This window comes from Oryctolagus cuniculus, chromosome 5 (genome assembly GCF_964237555.1).
Source record: "Oryctolagus cuniculus chromosome 5, mOryCun1.1, whole genome shotgun sequence".
Taxonomy (NCBI): Eukaryota; Metazoa; Chordata; class Mammalia; order Lagomorpha; family Leporidae; genus Oryctolagus; species Oryctolagus cuniculus.
Genome location: NC_091436.1, coordinates 149396833 through 149415783, shown reverse-complemented (window position 1 = coordinate 149415783; position 18951 = coordinate 149396833). Strand labels below are relative to the sequence as shown.

The window sequence follows — 18951 nt, the reverse complement described above, 5'->3', positions numbered from 1 at the left end:
GGTGGGAGGGAAGTTATGGGGGGGAAAAGCCACTGTAATATATAAACTGTACTTTGTAAATTCATATTTACTAAATAAAAGTTAAAAAAGCTATTATTGAAACTGCTATATTCTATTATGTTATGTAATATGGGTATACATATTGTATGTCTACATGGAAAAAATTATTAAGAGTTTTCTTTTTAATTAATTGGCTTATAGATAAAAGATTACTCATAAATTTAAACAGCTAAAATTATTCAAAGAAACATTTTAATTCATGTGACCTGAATCTCTGTATCAGATGTTTTAAATTTGTTGGTAGAAAGAAACTAAAAACATTTTATATGCTTGTGCATGAATTTGCTGGTTAAACAAGCTATACCATGTTAGATATTTAAGAGATGTTTCCAAATACATGTATTCTTAAAATTTATAGAAGGCATTGGACCTTCTGGTAAATGTTTTCCTAAGTTGTTATCTAATGGTTGAAACTACTTTCTAAGTTTTCATTTGATACTGCTATTGTCATAGGCAATCTAGGACTGGCTCCCTCATTTCTCTATTCTAAGCCCAACTTGTTCTTTCATTTTTCTACTCTCTTCAAGGTAGGAAACTAATTCTATTCTGAAGGACTCTCTAGAACGCACAATTTAATCTTTAGACCTTATAAAAGGGATGGTTAGCATTCTTATGTAATAGCATAGCCAAAATGAGAGCTTAAATTATAATTTCATAACTAGATCTACTTTGCCATCAGCACAATAAAAAGGCAGACCTCCCTTTCAGACCAAACAAAGGGAGAGAAAGTTTTAAAGTAAGGACATAGCTTTCCTCATGGGCATTGTCTGCCTCAACATAAACCACTATGTAACATGCCTGTAACTATAGACTTCTAGTTTAGGCCACCGAAGATTAGAGATGGGACTTGGGCACCCCCTTGACTTGCATCCTCTGGTCTGCTTTAAACAAAAACTAGAAGGAAAAGAAAGCTAGGCATCAAAAGCAATGTAAAGATAGGTGGCAGGCCTATTAAAGGCTGCTCTGTACAGTGATCGCCCTCAAGGAGACCCAACAGGCCAGTCCACTGCAGTGGGCTTCTGCAGAAGTCAGCTTGTGAAGAGCCCTGGCAGCTCTGCCAGCTACGAGTTGGATCACTGGAAATGGACCTGCCCTGGAGTCGAAGGACACCCACGTCAGAGCCACAGACTTTGCTGGCTCTAAGCCGAAAAGCCCTTCACTCGGCCCAGCTTCCAAAGTGACCACCACAGCTGAGGGGATGACCAAGTAGGGTCAGTAACATTGCAGGCAGAACTGTAAATTTCCCGTTAGAGAGGCCACCTGCCTTTACCTGGCCAGCTCTCCTCCCAGGCCAGGTAGGTCATGGAAGTCAACAGAGTGCCTTCCCCAAGGAGGTTCACAGCTCCCATAGGATGTACCCTATGAAGAGATAAGTCTAAGCCTCCTAACTTACAAGGCTTTAGAGCCCACCAGATTATTATTAAGCCTCTTCTGTCAGTTTCTATTTGCCTCTCAATTGTAGAACTTAATTGTAGCTTAGATAGCATCTTTCTTAGGTTCTCTAATAATGACCCTGTCCTTTGTATCTAGCCCACTTGGGCCTCATTCCTTTGTAATCATAGCCTCTGCTTTAACACCAATGCTCTACTCCCAACCTGTGTGTACTGATGGTGGTCCTCTCCCCCACTTAATATTGTATGATTGTTCAGAATTTCTCTACAGACAAACCCCACTACCTGCAAAAGTTAAGTGGCTTTTTCTCCCAGTCTTGACTGGTATCAGCTTTAAGCCACATCCATCAAACTGTCCTCACAGGGGTCCAGAGACCCCCCTCATTTCCTCTCCTCTATGAAGTCCTCTCACTACCTGGTTAATGCCACTCTTAGGATCATCGGTTGCTATTTTCACCCTGACTTTTATACTACAGTGTCTGTGTAAGTGTTTACAGCAGGTGATAATGGAACGAACCAAGGCCATCAGCAACCCGGCTGCCAACGAAACGCTGCTACAGGGATATACTCGGCTCCCCACCCAGGAGACAGCAGCCTGAGACATCGCCCCATGCCAGCAAAGAGTACCTCGTTGCCCCATGTCAGCAGGAAGTAGCTGTAAAGACAGATCATCATCCCTTTACCCCTCCTGGACTTTTGGGACTAATGTAATCCCCTACAATTCCTGCTTTATAAAAGCAAAAGGGGGGAATTTTAGGAAAATGGAGCAGTTTTATCTGTGGGGTGATCTACACCTGATTTACATCCTATGCCCTGGCTCCCACCGCCATTGCTGAAATCCAGGTAGCCGCATGGCCCAACCTCTTTTGTCAAGCTCCACCCCCATCCTAATGAGATTCCCTGCTCCTGCTTCCCTGCCCGCCCTCTGGCTGAGTTTTAAAAGGACCTGTTCCTGAACACATGTCTCTCTTGGCTTCTCTCTTCTCTCCTGCTCACTTTCTCTAGCCTCCTCTTCTCCTCTCTCACTCCCCTCTCTCCTCTCCTTTCTCTCTCTTACTCTCCTTTTCCTTCTTTGCCCCTTCCTTCCAGTCTGCTGCATTTTCCCTAATACCCCCTTTCCCTTAAAAAAAAAAAAAAAAAAAAAAGGTTTATTCAAAGTAGCACACATATCTAGGCAATAGGAAATGCTGAATTGAATTTTATAAACAGAGGCAAACAAGTCTATCCTGAACACAATGATCAACTTTGTGCAGTTTGTCTTTATTTCTAAGGAGAACATGATTACTCATTTTCTAAAGCTTACAGAGCTGTAAATTACCTCAATGATAATAAAGAGGCATGGATAACTCTGAAAAGTACACTCATAGGACAAACTTTTTTTTCCATTTTGAAGTTTTTCATAATATTTTTTCTGAAAATGTTCATCAAATGAAAAGTAAATCTACCAACAAAAGACAAGCCAAGGAAAATATCTGCAGAAGATACATTTGATAAAGGACTGTTGTGCAAAATAAAGAACTTTTATAACTCAATAAATAAATAACTCAATTTAAAAATGAGCCAAATGTCTTGCTACCTCATTAAAGATGATATATAGGTTTCTATGGTAAATAAGCATGTGAAACAGGCCGGCGCCGCGGCTCACTAGGCTAATCCTCCGCCTAGCGGCGCCGGCACACCGGGTTCTAGTCCCGGTCGGGGCGCCGGATTCTGTCCCGGTTGCCCCTCTTCCAGGCCAGCCCTCTGCTGTGGCCAGGGAGTGCAGTGGAGGATGGCCCAGGTGCTTGGGCCCTGCACCCCATGGGAGACCAGGAAAAGCACCTGGCTCCTGGCTCCTGCCATCGGATCAGCGCGGTGCGCCGGCCGCAGCGCGCCGGCCGCGGCGGCCATTGGAGGGTGAACCAACGGCAAAGGAAGACCTTTCTCTCTGTCTCTCTCTCTCACTGTCCACTCTGTCTGTCAAAAAAAATAAATAAATAAAAAAAAATAAAAAAAAATAAAAAAAATAAGCATGTGAAACTATGCTCCATGTGTCATCAGGGAAATGCGAACTAAAATCAAAAGAAGATACAAATATATACTTAACAGAATGTCCAAAATTCAGACATCATCAAATGCTGACAAGGATATGGGGCAACAGGAATTCCCTCCTGTCATGGTTGCAAGGAAGGCAAACTGGCAGAGTCACATTAGAAGACAATTAGCAGCTGCTTACAAAACTAAATATATCCTTATGATACAATCTAGTAGTCATGTTCTTTGTTAGTAATCCAAAGGAGATGAAAATTTATCTCTAAACAAAAAGCTACATACAATGTTTACAGTGGCTTAATTCATAATTACCTTACCTTGGAAGAGCTAAGATGTCCTTCAGTAAGTGAATGGATAAACTGTGGTATATTTGGACAATGGAGCATTATTCTTCACTACAGAAAAATAAGCCATCAAGCCATAATAATTATGGAGGAAACATAAATGCATATTACTAAGTGAAAGAAGCTAATCTACGAAAGGCTAAATACTATATGATCCCTATTGACGTGACTTTCTACAAAAGGTAAAATTATGTAGACGTAAAAAACAATAGTTTCCAGAAGTTAAGAGGAAGAAAGAAGAAGAGGAACAGAACACAGGATTCTTAGGGCAAAGAAACAATTCTGTATGAAACGTGGTAGATATATCATACATCTGTCCAAAGCCACAAATATGTATACCAAGAGCGAGCCCTAAGGCAAAGTGTAGACTTTGGTAATGTTTTGATGTAGGTTAATAAAAGTGGTACAAACACACCACTCTCACAGAAGATATTGATGATGGGAAAAGCTATGCATTTGTAGTGGCAGAATGAGTACAGGAAATCTCCCTATCTTCTGCTCAATTTCACAATGAGCTTGGATGGGGAAGCAGAAATCCTCTCTACTCGCACCCTTTGTTCTTTTTTTTTTTTTTTTAAGATTTTATTTATTTTATTTGAGAGGTAGAGTTACAGACAGTGAGAGGGGGAGTCACGGAGAAAGGTCTTCCTTCCGTTGGTCCACTCCTCCTCAAATGGCTGCCAATGGCTGGAGCTGTGCCAATCTGAAGCCAGGAGCCAGGCGCTTCTTCCAGCTCTCCCACATGGGTGCCATTTCTAGTCCCAGCTGCTCCTCTTCCAATCCTGCTCTCTGCTGTGGCCTGGGAAAGCAGTAGAAGATGGCCCAAGTGCTTGGGCCCCTGCACTCGCATGGGAGACCCGGAAGAGGCTCCTGGCTTTGGATCAGCGCAGCTCCAGCCATTGCAGCCAATTGGGAAATGAACCAGTGGATGGAAGATCTCTCTCTTTCTGCCTCTCCTTCTCTCTGTGTGTGACTCTGAGTTTCAAATACATAATCTTTAAAAAAATAAAAGGTGTATAAAAAAGCCTCTGCTTGCGATGCCAGCATCCCATATCAGCACTGGTTCCAGTCCCAGATGATCCACTTCCCATTCAGGGATACCCTGACAATGTGCCTAGGAAAGTACTTGGGCCCCTGTCCCTGATGTCAGAGATGCAGACTCCAGTGTCCTGGCCAAGCCACAGCCATTAAAGCCATTTGGGGAGGAACCTGCAGATGGAAGATCTCTTTCTCTGTCTCTTCTTCTCTCTCTCTGTAAAACTGCCTTTCAAATAAATGAATAGATTAAAAAAAAAAAAAGATATATGGAAAGAACATCCTCCCTACCCAAATGCAAATACAAATTTTCTCCCCATTAAGCACTCAAGGACAGGGTATCTATTGTAATATGAATAAATCTCTCTTCACTTAGTACATACTGAACAGCAAAAGAATGTCTCTGTAAATCTTGCTTTCCCAAGAAACAGTCCAAAAAATGTGTTATCTTGAGAGAAGCTGAAGGTCAAATGGGAAAGGAGACACAGAAGAGGAACCTTATTTTCTCTGGCTCAGAAATGCTTTCCTAGCATCCCTTCTCTGGTACGTTAACCCTGCCTGACACTCTGAACTTTTAAATGGGGAGGAGAGAAGGAAATTTATTGGAAAGGGACTTGGGAGGCTTTTAGTAACGCTAGAATCCTGCTTACTGTTTACTAGATACATGGAGAGACTTAAATAACAACTTCATGCCAGCAGTATCTGTACAAGAGACCAGCTGTTCTTACTTATTCCAACAGACATGGTTACACAGGCCTCTGAGCTGTTATCCAGGCTCAGTGAGCTACTCTGGCAACAACAGCACAGGCCTGAAGCATTTCAGAACAAGGCCTTTGTTTTACAGAGAAGTGAAGGAAAAAGAACTCTAAATTCTACCTGAAAGCTATCAAACTTGACCTAGAAAACACCATCTCCACCCTGATGCAGACTCAGCTCCTAATCACTTTCCTGATCCCTGTCTTGTCCAAGATAACCAGAAGCCAGCCCTGCCTATCTACCCTCAGTGACTGACTCCCCAGCGTGAGACAGGACTGGAGGCTGGTGATCCCAGCTGAGCTGGGTCTATTAGTCCACGTTCCCTTACTTGACCCAAAATACTCAAGAGGAGCCTCGTGGAGAAGAAAGGGTTTATTCCAGCTTAGCAATTTGGAGAGTACAGATCAGGAAAAGGGGGCCCCCTAGTCTGGTGTCTGTGAAGACCGGTCATGACAGGTGCAGAGGAATGATCACATGATGAGCCAGGAGGCAAAGAGACAGAGAGAGAGAACAGTGAGGCCCAACCTGACCTCACATAATAACCAACCCCCTTGGGAGAGCCACCAGCCCAGGGCACACCCTCTGTGACCTAAACATCTGAGACCCACCTCTCAGATGCCCTTGTTAATCAAGTCTCCATCCTTATTCCATCAACCTTTAAGGCACCAGTTTAAACACCTGCCTGAACCTGGGGGAGATAAGTCCTACTATATCTGTAACACAAGATCTTTCAGTAGTTTAGCGTCAGTGACTTGATTACACGCCAGCCTTTGGATATATTACCTTGTTTGAAAGGCTTGTGAGCATTGTTGCTTTATTTTTTAAGAAAAAATTTGATTTTTGATAAACACTTATGGATGACTAAGAACTAGAATTAGAAAGCTGTGCTAAAAAGAACAAGCCTTTATGTATTGAAGTGACCAGTGCAATAGAGTAGTAATTGCAGTAACAACTGACATTAATGAGCACTGGGGTCTGAGCCAAGAGTTTTAATCATTTCATTTAAACCTTAAATAACCCTGTGAGATGTGCCAATAACTTCCTTTTAAAGAGTACAGTATGGAAAGGGGGTGGTGGGGAGAGCTACTTTATAATGGGGAAACCTGGCAAATAGGACCTCAACCAGCTGAATAGGATCAACGTAAACAGGGATATGCCGTGGTGATGGGATATTCCCTTGTTGCGGTGTGTTGAGAATGGTGCCTTACCTCTGGTCTTCCCCTCAAAAATCCCACAGCGGGGGCCAGCATTATGGCATAACAGACAAAGCTGCCACCTGCACTGCTGGCATCCAATATGGGCACCAGTTCGTGTCCCACCTGCTCCACTTCTGATCCAGCTCCCGGATAATGGTCTGGGAAAAGCATCAGAAGATGGCTCAAGCATATGGGCCCCTGCCACCCACGTGGGAGATTGGTTGAAGCTCCTGGATCCTGGCTTCTGCCTGACCAAGGCTTGGCCACTGCGGCTACCTGGGGAATGAACCAGTGGATGAAAGATCTCTGTCTCTCCCTCTCTCTCTGTAACTCTGACTTTCAAAACAAATAAATAAATCTTAAAAAAAAAAAAAACCCTACTGCCTAGTCTAATCATGAGAAAAACATCAGACAAAGCCCAAGTGAAGAAGTTGAACTTTCTACATAATACCTGGCCAGTAATCTAAAACTGTCTATGCCATCAAAACAGGAGAGGCTGAGAAGTACTCATAGGTGAGAGGAGTCTAAGGAGACGAGCCTACTAAATGTAATACAGCACCCAGAGGAGATCTGGGGGAAAAGGCAGAGGTGGGGATCATTAAGTAAAAACTAGTGATAAAAAATTAAACTGTGGGCCGGCGCCGCGGCTCACTAGGCTAATCCTCCACCTAGCGGCGCCGGCACACCGGGTTCTAGTCCTGGTCGGGGCGCCGGATTCTGTCCCGGTTGCCCCTCTTCCAGGCCAGCCCTCTGCTGTGGCCAGGGAGTGCAGTGGAGGATGGCCCAAGTGCTTGGGCCCTGCACCCCATGGGAGACCAGGAAAAGCACCTGGCTCCTGGCTCCTGCCATCGGATCAGCGCTGTGCGCTGGCCGCGGCGGCCATTGGAGGGTGAACCAAGGGCAAAGGAAGACCTTTCTCTCTGTCTCTCTCTCTCACTGTCCACTCCGCCTGTCCAAATAAATAAATAAATAAATAAAAAATAAAAAAATTAAACTGGAGTTTAGTTCAAGGAAGACTCAGTGCTAGTTCCTTTAGTTTGGACCAGAATATGGAGAAAGAAAAATAGTAACACTAAGAGAGACCAGGTAAGGGGCATACAGATATACTTTGCTTATCTTTTTCACTTTTATATTAATCCAGAGCCATTCTAGAGTAATTCATTATTTAAAAACCTATTTGAGGGCTGATACTCTTATCTCCATTCTGGAGGTGACAAACAGTAGGCTATATACTCATAAGCTAATGAGTAAAAGAACATAGTTAGAAACACCTGCTTTAAACAACCAAGGGAATCGGGCTGTGAGATAATCCCTTACATAAGATTTATAGAAACTATTTTACGCCACATACATGCTGAGATAATTGAACTCAAGGAATTCATTTCACTTACCCTCCTCATTATGATGTACTTTTATCTTAGCACACACATAGACGGGGTCACACCATTGCTTTCTAAAGATTTCATCTTTATATCCGTCACAAATTTCAATTACCCAATTTCCATGTGATGATCACATTTAAACAAAATGAGCTTAAGAAATTTGCCAAAATGTTGATGCTTCAACATTCTGTGGATAAAGAAAGTATCAACCAGTCGACACGTCATTCCACAGTGCCCTACCCTTGAACCTCTGTCACTTGTCACATCCCCATTTTCTGACACTCTGGGTATTTTGGCGACAGATAGCCCAGTCCAGTGCGGGAGCAAGCTCAGAGGGTTACAGGCTGGCTGCCCTTTAAGGGAAATGACTGCCTCCAATCTAAGGAAAGGCTAGCACACACTTTGGGTTTCTTCAGATCCCAGATACACAAGATCAGCTGAAGCTGCTCCAAAAGCCCAGAGAAAATGAAATGCTCTCTGCAGTGTGACTTCTAACAGCGTTATCTGCTAGGCCAGGGCTTCCCACAGTCTGCAGCCCGGCCTCTCTGGGAAAACTGTAATATCCTCCCAGGAAGACTCAACCAGTCCAAGACAGAGTCTTTTTTTCCTTGAGACTTGCCAAAATCAGACAGTAGGATTCAACAAATATTTCTAAATACTGTACTTAATATATTGTTCCCTGTGAGAATATAAAGTGGAAGTGGTCCAGCGAGCAAGTAAGAAAACAGGCTGCCTTCTGTGTGTGATTAGATTAGCCTGCCACAAGGCCTGGGTGTTTCCCCACCCCCAATCTTGTTCCATTTGCTAGTCTGTCTTTTTTTTGAAGGGCAAGTGATTTCTGGAATTAGTGATTTTACCACTGTAGCACTCTCTCTGGAAGAGCTAAAACTCGTTTTCTTACTTTGATCCTGGGCAAGTGGTTAATGGTACCATATCTGTTGTAACAGGAGGGGAAAAGGGGGAAGTGAACATGACCAGTTTTCCCACAAATCACATCCAAACAGCAGTAGAGTGACAGAGGGGCTAACGCTCCTGACTCATTAGACAATGGAAACAGAATCAAATTCAAAGTTTAATTTCTCCCCTTCACCAATAGGAAACAAATAAAGCTGAAGAAGGCATAACCATTCCCCAGACACACACACACACACACACACACACAGAGGAAAGGCAACTTGGCACTAATCCAAAATAAATCCTTCCTCTCAAGAAACTTTGCTATTTTTATAACTGAACTCATGAAAAACTTCTCTCCTTTGGAGCCCTGGGTGGCTTAAACTAGACTTTTTTTTTAAATCTTCATCTCACACCAGCAATGCAAGGCAGCAGTGTTGAGAGGTCATGTACAGGGTTCACTTCTAAGATCATGTTAGGGAGACAGAGGCTGGACATCTGATGGCTGCCCTTCATGTGGATTCTTGGGTTCTCAGAAAAAAAAAAAAAAACATTTAAACTGCTACCCAAGTATGTCCACGGCAGCCTGAACTCTGCTGCTTCCACCATCAGACATCCCTAATCCAAACCTCCTATTTATACCTCCACAGTCTCAACACTGCAAAACAGCAGACAGCGAATTCATCACATCGCTCTCCAGCTCTCAAATCCTCTTCTAACCCCGCCAAAGCACACCTGCTGAACATTAAACCAAGATTCAGTTTCAAAGTCAAACCACCCCCAAATAAGCAAAGGTCAGCTTTTTCAAAGCACTTGCAGATAAGCTTCTCAGTATTCCTTAAATTTTTCATTAGTGGTTTCAAGTTTTCCCAATGATTTCCATATTTGCTGCTGGTTTTCCAGACAGGAACACGATGGTGAAAGTTTAACCATGAGACAGTACAGAGCAGATAAAACACATAGTGAAAAATGCTCATATTAAAAGTATGTCCCCAGTAGTAGTATTACCATCTCTCTGATAGTAACCCATCATTAACACAGTTTATCACACAGAACCTACTCAGCATTTGTCAATGGCAAGACACAGAGCAATGCCACAGAGCATTGTGCGGTGCCTGGGACACAGAGGCACACAACATTCATAGGATTAACTAACCAGCAAATAGTTTTTGACATCTTCTGCTTAGCAGTCTCCTAAAAATACTTTCTTAAAAAAGAAAAGCTTTTTTTCTCTGTTTTCAAAAAATATTTCTAGGTAACTCTAACGAGTAAACTCTTTTTAAAAATTATTTATTTATTCATTTATTTGATAGGTGGAATTCCTGGGAGAGAGGAGAGAGAGAGAGGGAGAGAGAGATTTCTTCCATCTGTTGGTTTTACTCCTTAAATGGCTGGGTTGGCTGGGACTGAGTCAGACCAAAGCCAGAAGCTTCATCCAGGTCTCCCACTTGGGTAGCAGGGGCCCAGGTACTCAGGCCATCCTTGGCTGCTTTCCTAGGCACATTAGCAGGGAGCTGGATTGCAAGTAGAGCAGCTCTGACTTGTTCCGGCGCCCATATGGGATGCCAGTGTCGAAGGCAGCAGCTTAACCCTCTGCCAGTCCCATGAGTACACTCTTTAAATGCTACCCCCATGTTTGCCCTTTCCTGTATTTAACATGCAGAAAATAAATATGAGCATTATAAACCTAACAATAGTAGGCAAAGTAAAGACATTTAATTATTCTCAAATCGCCCAGTAATAACAATGGTGAGGCTTATATATAATCTTCCAATCTATTTGCAATGCTGATACATACATGAAAGCTTTATGTACATGAAAAAAGTAGGATCATAGGAAAATCTACACCACAGTTTTAATGCCTTGTTTAAGATTTTACTGCATATTTATAACTATAATGTAAATAGTTATGTAGTATATAATGTATTTGATCATAGAGACAGGCATTGTGGATTAAGGTGCTGGTTGCAACACCTGCATCCCTTATCAGGTGCCAATTTGAGTGTCAGCTCCTCTACTTCCTATCCAGCTTCCTGCTAATGCATCCTGGGAAGCAACAGATGACGGTTCAAGTGTTTGGGCCCCTGCCACCCACACGGAACGCCTGAATGGAATTCTGGGCTCCTGGCATTCACCTGGCCCAGCCCTTGCTGTTGCCAGCACACGAGAAGTGAACCAACTAGCAGATGAAGATCTCTCTCTATCCCTCCCTCCTTCATTACCTGCATTTCAAGCAGATGAGAATAACTAAACATTTTTTAAAAATGATTGTGATAAAGCATTCCTGTAGCTATTATTTTTTTTTTACATATTTGGTCATAGTGTTAGGAAAATTTTGCCTTGAAGCTGAGTTGCTATCACTGTAAGTAAGCACATTTTCTGGCTTTTGATTTTATAGACTCCAAAATAATCTCCAAATAGTATATAAAAAATTCCCCAAAGTAGCATGCTTTTGTTCATATCCATAGAAACATTGAGTTTTATAATCTTGAACTTAGCCAATTTGAGTTTAAAAGTATGTCTTGGCTCACTTGGTTAATCCTCCACCTGGGGTACTGGCATCCCACATGGGCGCCGGGTTCTAGTCCTGGCTGCTCCTCTTCCAGTCCAGCTCTCTGCTGTGGCCTGGGAGGGCAGTGGAGGATGGCCCAAGTGCTTGGGCCCCTGCACCTGCACGGGAGACCAGGAAGAAGCACCTGGCTCCTGGCTTCGGATTGGCACAGCGCCAGCCGTGGTGGCAATTTGGGGAGTGAACCAACGGAAGGAAGACCTTTCTCTCTGTCTCTCTCTCACTGTCTATAACTCTACCTGTCAAAAAAAAAAAAAGTATGTCTTGTTTTACTTTACATTACTTAGAGAAAGGGTGATTCACATTTTTAAATATAAATAATATGCACAATATTTAAAGGATCAGCTCAAAGTGGATATTCATTAAAAATAGCATATGCCAGTGGTCCTGGGGAATTAATAACTGTAAAAATACAATTCAGGAGCATAATGAAGTCTTAGTGTTAACTGTTGACATCTCTTTTTTACGCAGAAAGCTCTAAAACTTTGGGGGGAAATTTTTCTAAAGCTCAATATGTATTAAATTTGTTCAACTTAGGGTGAGATACATGTTTGTTTTCACTTTGGCCTTACCTTCAGACATTTAAAAAATGGCTTAGATATTCATATGGTCTCTCTCCCTCATCACCCACTGAGTTTTGCTCTAAACTAGTATGTGTGAGTGTGTGCATGTGTGAGCACACACATATTTACATACACATGCATGTATGTACACGTGCATCTATGCACATGGCATCAGTCCTCTGCATTTGCAAGTTCTACATCTGTGGATTCAGCTAACCTTGGGTCAAAAATATTTGGGGGAAAAATTGCATCTGTACTGAACATATACAGGCTTTTCCTTCCTGTCTTATTTCTGAAACAATGCAGCATATTGGCTATTTGCACAGCATTTATACTATATGAGGTACTGTCCATCATCTAGAGATGATCCAAAGTCCACAGGAGGACGTGTGCAGCTTCTATGCAAATTCCACATCATTTTACAGAGGGACTTGAGCACCTCTGGACTCTGTATCCACAGGGAGGTTCTGAGGGCAACTGTGTATGCATATACAGAAGTATGTGACATGCATCAATGTACACATATGCATATGTGCACATGCATTGCCACACAGATTTTTGTCTTTGCATCTTCTCTCTTAATCTCACAAATCAGCTAATGCTAGTGTTCTTTCCTGTCTACTATTTTAGAGGAATAACCCAAGAGATCTTCTCACTGCAAAGCACCACAAAAAGAAAACAAAGCCCTCAACACTCTTCTCCATAGCACACAGCAAGGGAACAAGTAAAGGACAAACAGGATGACTTCAGGACTCTCTGGCCTGCCTGTTCCACTGAGCCACCCCATGCTGCCTTGACTCTGTCTTGCAGATGCAACAAGCTTGGCACAGCTCTGCCCACATTGTCTTGGTACCCACTGCCTGTGGGCAAGGCAGAGGTGGGCCTGGGTTGGCGTGCCTGCCGGAGAACACTTGCGCACACACCTGCTCCAACCGTGGGAGCCCAGCCTGCGGGTTTCCCTTGACTGATGTCGGTGTAACTGCTGCACACTCTGTGCGGGTGAAGGGAAGTGGGCTCTGCTCAAAGCAGTTTGTGGTGCTCTGTACTTCCACTTGACACCACGCAGGGACCGGCACGTTACAGAGGTGGACCCACGCCTGCAGACCCCCTGCACCCTCACTGACTGGGCCAAAAAGGCAGTGGACCTAAAAATAAAGCAACCAAAAGAGAGGCTTTGGAAACCAGGAGAGAAGCGAGCAAAGGAAGCATCTGTGTCTTTCACCCAGAACCAACACCCAGAGAGTCTGTCTCCCTCACACACCCCGTGACCACCACAACCACAGCACCATGGTTTTCTCTGCCTCAGGCCTTCTCAGAGGCTTTCCATTTTCCCTGACCAAGCAAATTTTCCCCTTGCTCAAACTATAACAATATTCATGAAATCATTCTGACCCAGAAAAAGGGGGAAAGTGCCTATCCGAGCACATTCCACAACTTTCAACAAGGTTCATTCTACCCTAACTAAGAACAGGTTGCAATAAATCATGCCTATGTGTGTAACTTTTCACCCTTTTACATATACTTCTTATTTTCTAAACAAATACTTACGTCAGCTAAGGTTAAAAACCCTACATTGGAGCTTTGGCACCCTAAAGATCTGGGTATCGGCACAATTGAAGGTTAAGAGGCAGACCTATTTCCCCATTCATAAAATTCTAAAAAAATCATGGCTCTAAAAACAAAGTCTTCTTCTCTCCCGTATTCTCTTCCAGGGTCCCCTGCCATCAGGCTGGTGGTTGTTTACTCAAAGTGGGCTTAGGACAACACTTGAAATCCTGATTGATTACCTGCAGTGCTTGATTCGATGTTTGATAAGTGATCTAATCACAAATCACTTTTAACCTTGTCTATCTTTTTTTCCCCCCATTGGCCACAGAATCTGACTATTTTCTAAGCATTTAAAAAAAATTTTATTTCACTGGAATGCCCAAGAGCTTGAGTCACCCTTTGAAGTATAAGCAAAAAATACTACACTGTTATCTTTGACCATCTGAGACAAGTACATGCATTTACATGAAATATTCACATCTAAAGAAAACTCATCTTTGGGGGAAGTAGAAAAGTAGAAAAAAACTATTTTTACCCAGGTGTATAACCAGGAAGTCCCCGTCCCCATTTGGTGTGGTACCCAAAGGTGTGCTGGAACTTTCTGTCAGAGGTCAAAGGTCAGACCCTGGAGAGAGAATAGATGCCAACTTAACATAATAATGTAGAAAAAAATCCTTTGAAATTCTAAAGAATCTGTGAGCACAAAGTACAGAAAAACCTTCAGTGCAGCACTGCACGCCTAAGGAAAAGGAAATTTAACTCACATCCTGAAGAAATACGCTAATGTATGCCGGGCTCTCATTTCAGTAGCTTTTCTCCTACAAGGATTCTGAAGACAACCTTACTTCAAGTGAGACTGGGATGGGGTGCCAAAGATGTCATGAGTTTAACTCCAAAATCACAAAACCCTGACCCCCCCCCAAAAAAAAACTGAGTCCACATGAATTAAATCATAAGATTTTTTTCTATTCAAATAATTCCACCTTTAAGATATCAGATGCTATGAGACTATTCCTTAGAGATATCATGCACTGTATTTTGCAAGACAAAAATGGAAACAAGGAGTCCAGGCAGAATTCTTTTCATTTATCCTGAGGGATAAGAGTCATCATATTTTAGAACATGGGCAATATGACACTAAAGTGTCGTTAGACATTCATCCATGGTAGATAGCAAGGGCAAACAGTTAACAGTGAATGTGTGTGTGTGTGTGTGTGTTATATACATAGCTCTATTTTAGAAATGCTGAATAAGCTACCCCACTTAATACTTTTCCAGCAACCCTACGAGATGAAGAAGTATTCCTATTTTCATATAAAGAAATCAAGACTTGGAAGAGCAAGTGAGGAACTTGCCCAAACTGATAGAGCTAGCTGTGAGCCTAAGATTCAAACCCAGTTCTTCTCAATCCTAAAGCCTGCGTCTGTTCTCTGAATGTATATGGAGGCCAATCTGGTGAAGGAATCGTGAGGAAGGGGACAAAAGCTCTAGACTGGCAAAGCCTCTGCCCCGATCCCCCACTCCAACCTCCCAAAGGCAGGGGCAGCTGTCACTCAGCCTCAGCTGGTATTTACCTGGGAGACCACAGCTCCAGAGAAATCTGATTAGCTGGCATCTTTTGAAAAAGTAATCAGATTTTTATATGAAGATTTTAACACTGGGAGCAAGTTATTTCAACACACATGCACACACGTGTGTGCACACACACCTCCCTCCTCGAAAGGGAAAGACGACACATCTGAAGGACAGATTGGGCTGAATGGGCTGCCAGTTTATCTGCCCTAACTCATCTGTTTTCATTTATTATATCTGCCAGCAAGTCACACAGCACTGAAAAGTTCCAACGGTGCCATTACTAAATTTATATCATTAGGGTTACACACACCGTGCACATTAAAACAGTCCTTAAGACTACAAATAGTTTCAGCAGACTGCAGGAAGGCCCCGGTATTCACAACAAAGCATCAACCTGATCATGTGTTCCGTGCCTACACATGCACAATAAAAGACTCCTGAGCAGTTTCGTCTGCAGCAATGACTATACTTTGCCAGGTCCACAAACCCGTGAACATTTCACAAAGGTGGATCACAAAGGCACAAAGCACCTGCAGGAACCACTATCCCTGTAACCTTTCTTGTCCCTTTTTCCCCTTCGAGTTTGATGATTTGGCAGATCTGGAACTCTTCCGAGAGAAGTCAAGACTCACTCTGCCAGCCCCAGCTGTTCAAAGCTCAGTCCAATCTGTTCCATACTGTTGGCTGTATTAGAACAATAATGTGGCTACAGTTCACCTTCATTTGCTGCGAAGATCATTAACTATCCCTCAGAGAGATATAGTATTAAAGAGAGTGCCCGAAGCATAATAAATGGAAGTCCCTGGGAAATATAGTTCAAAAAGGTGACATGATGCCAGCAAGGCCACCTGACACTTTCTATAGCCAGAGAAACGGGAAGACAACAAGAGCAGGGGGGATGGAAAATAAGCAAAAGAGAAAAGAAAAAAAGCCAGAACGTGCCTGGCAAGCATTTACGTTCATGTGTGCAGAGAACAGGGTGGGAGGAAAAAAGAAAATGTGAAATAAAGACAACAGGACATCTAATGTTAAATCAGTGGTGACATGATGCTACTTGCCTCGCAGTTCAAACATCCTACTACAGAGGTACAGGTAAATTTGCAAGACAAGTGAAAACAGAATCAACTACAATCCTAAACAGAAAGCACGCTGTATTCTAGACAATTTTTAGTACTGTTAAGACAGTGAATTCAGGCCGGCGCCGCGGCTCACTAGGCTAATCCTCCGCCTAGCGGCGCCGGCACACCGGGTTCTAGTCCCGGTCGGGGCGCCGGATTCTGTCCCGGTTGCCCCTCTTCCAGGCCAGCCCTCTGCTGTGGCCAGGGAGTGCAGTGGAGGATGGCCCAGGTGCTTGGGCCCTGCACCCCATGGGAGACCAGGAGAAGCACCTGGCTCCTGGCTCCTGGCTCCTGCCATCGGATCAGCGCGGTGCGCCGGCCGCAGCGCGCCGGCCGCGGCGGCCATTGGAGGGTGAACCAACGGCAAAGGAAGACCTTTCTCTCTGTCTCTCTCTCTCACTGTCCACTCTGCCTGTCAAAAAAAAAAAAAAAAAAAAAAAAAAGACAGTGAATTCAATGAAACCTGTATTTAAATCATGCATCTGACCTCCCATTCATAAAACTGCTGAATTACAGTGTAATGTGGGTGTTTCTTCATTCAACTCACGCATTCTGTTATTAAAGTCTTACATGAGCTTCATTTGAATCTTCTTCTCCAACTACTCTGCCCCCAACCTTCTCCCCCTTCATTAAACATGCACTGCAAAGTTTCCAGAATCACCATCCCCTTCATCATACCAACACCTGGGAACTTTTCAACTGATGAAGGCATCAAAATCAATACAAAACAGCAAGACAACAGCAGATAGAGAATTGGCAGCTAAATGGGAATTCCACTGGCAGACCCCATTCTCCTTAGGATTTACTTTCTTTGAAACTATAACAGCTTAATAAAATCTTAAAAAAAAAAACAAAGTAGCTTTGTAGTCTACATCTTCACCATTTTCTTTATCTTCTTCTACTTGGTTAAATCTACTCAACTGGGGGCAATGTTATCCCCCCAATGGTACATCGTTTGTTGTCACAAGTTGGAGCTAATGGGATACTGTTGGCATCTGTTGGGATGGAGGTCAGGGTGCTACTAAACCTTGCAGAATGCACAGGACAGCCCCTCAACAATACTGAATTACCAGCCCCAACAGTGATGGCATAGAGGTTGAGAAACCCTGCCAAGAGTTGTTTTCCAGATTAAACTCCCTTTTTTGATATTCTATATGGTTTTTTGAGGACCAGTAGAGCAGAAGAGGTTTTAAATGACATCTTGCTATCATTAAAATACTTTCTTTCCACATAGTAATGGCTTTTAGCATAAATGGAAAGGAAGGCAAGGGGCAGAAATGTAAAACTCATTTTGAATCACAATGGAACCTTGACAAATCCTATTACAAGACACAACTTTGTATAAAGCCCCAGCTGGTGATTTAATTACCAAAATATGCCCCCTCCCCAAATTACAGCAGTCTGATTTAATTCCACTTAGAAGGAAGCTTCTAGATATGAGGACTCAAAGACTTCACTGTGAAAATTCTATTTTTATAGAGGAAAAAGAGCCTTGGCCACCTCTTAGGGAGATGCACGCCTACACAGACCCAAATCTGAACACTCTGTGTAGAGTGAACTGACTTTATGTAGAAAAACTTGGGTAAATCTTCAGTTGGCTTGAAACAAAAGACAGTCTCCCAAGGGGAGGGGAAACGGAGATGGGGGTGGTATGGTGGGGGGGATTAACCCTTTCCTGAAAGAAGAGGCCACTCCTTCATCTCAATCACACCTGGAGACTAATTAGCAGCCTTTGATGTAGCAGTTATCTGTCCTCAGCCCAAGAGCTCAGTGGAGTCATCCCATTTACAGTGTTTGGTAAGAAAAAAAACATTGGCTACAAGGTAATTTAGTGTAAGCTCAGGTCACGTCCAGATCTTGCCAAATCCACAGAACTGCCAAGGATCCCTTCCTGCTACTTTAGCTTCAGACTGATGTGGTTGCTCACCTGGTTGGCTCCTTCTGCCTACTGCTCCCCACTCACTTCCTTTGGGTTTTAAAGCGTGTGTGGCAGCTACGGGCAGAGCTGCACGTTGGGGCGCTGGCTTTCCTGGATTCTTTCTTGGCAGTCATACTTGGACTCAACAGCTCCTGGGAAGAGAAGGGCAGAAAAGGAGGTACAGTCTTGAACATGGATAGAGCTGTGGCTGCCCAGCCCGAGGAGAACATGCCCTGCCCTGTCAGGCTGAGGAAACAGCTTTTGAAGTCCAGGCCAGGCCTCCCTGGGAAGACCATCCACAGCGCCCGGTGTAGTGCGGATTTCCAGCTGACATTAGAATTCACGTTTATTCAGTGCACTCCACACCCAAGTCCTGGTAGCAGGAAAAAGCGGCTGGGGAAAGGCAGGGACATGTCCTCAGGCTAGAAGAAAATATCCAAAAGGAGTTTTTATTTGAACAGACCTTCATTTATGGCTACACCCTCATATGCTATGAACAGAGCAGAGAATATGAAGTTGCTACCTTAAGTTATGAAAATCTCCAAGTGTAATTTAGAAGAAAATTGAGGAT

At 43.3% G+C, this 18951-nt stretch overlaps 1 long non-coding RNA gene across 11 annotated transcripts in view; it reads right to left on the bottom strand.

The window, feature by feature from the left end:
- LOC103349704 (uncharacterized) overlaps positions 1-18951 on the bottom strand; it is a 451983-nt gene that overhangs the window by 84205 nt on the left and 348827 nt on the right. For 9 of the 11 annotated variants that reach the window (XR_011388772.1, XR_011388767.1, XR_011388768.1 and 6 more), the window contains one exon: positions 18390-18532. The exons of 1 other annotated variant lie outside the window; for it this stretch is intronic. This is a non-coding gene — a long non-coding RNA (uncharacterized lncRNA). Of the gene's footprint in view, positions 1-18389; positions 18533-18724; positions 18803-18951 lie in introns of all 11 variants that reach the window. One more of the 11 variants, XR_011388773.1, reaches the window with a different exon arrangement.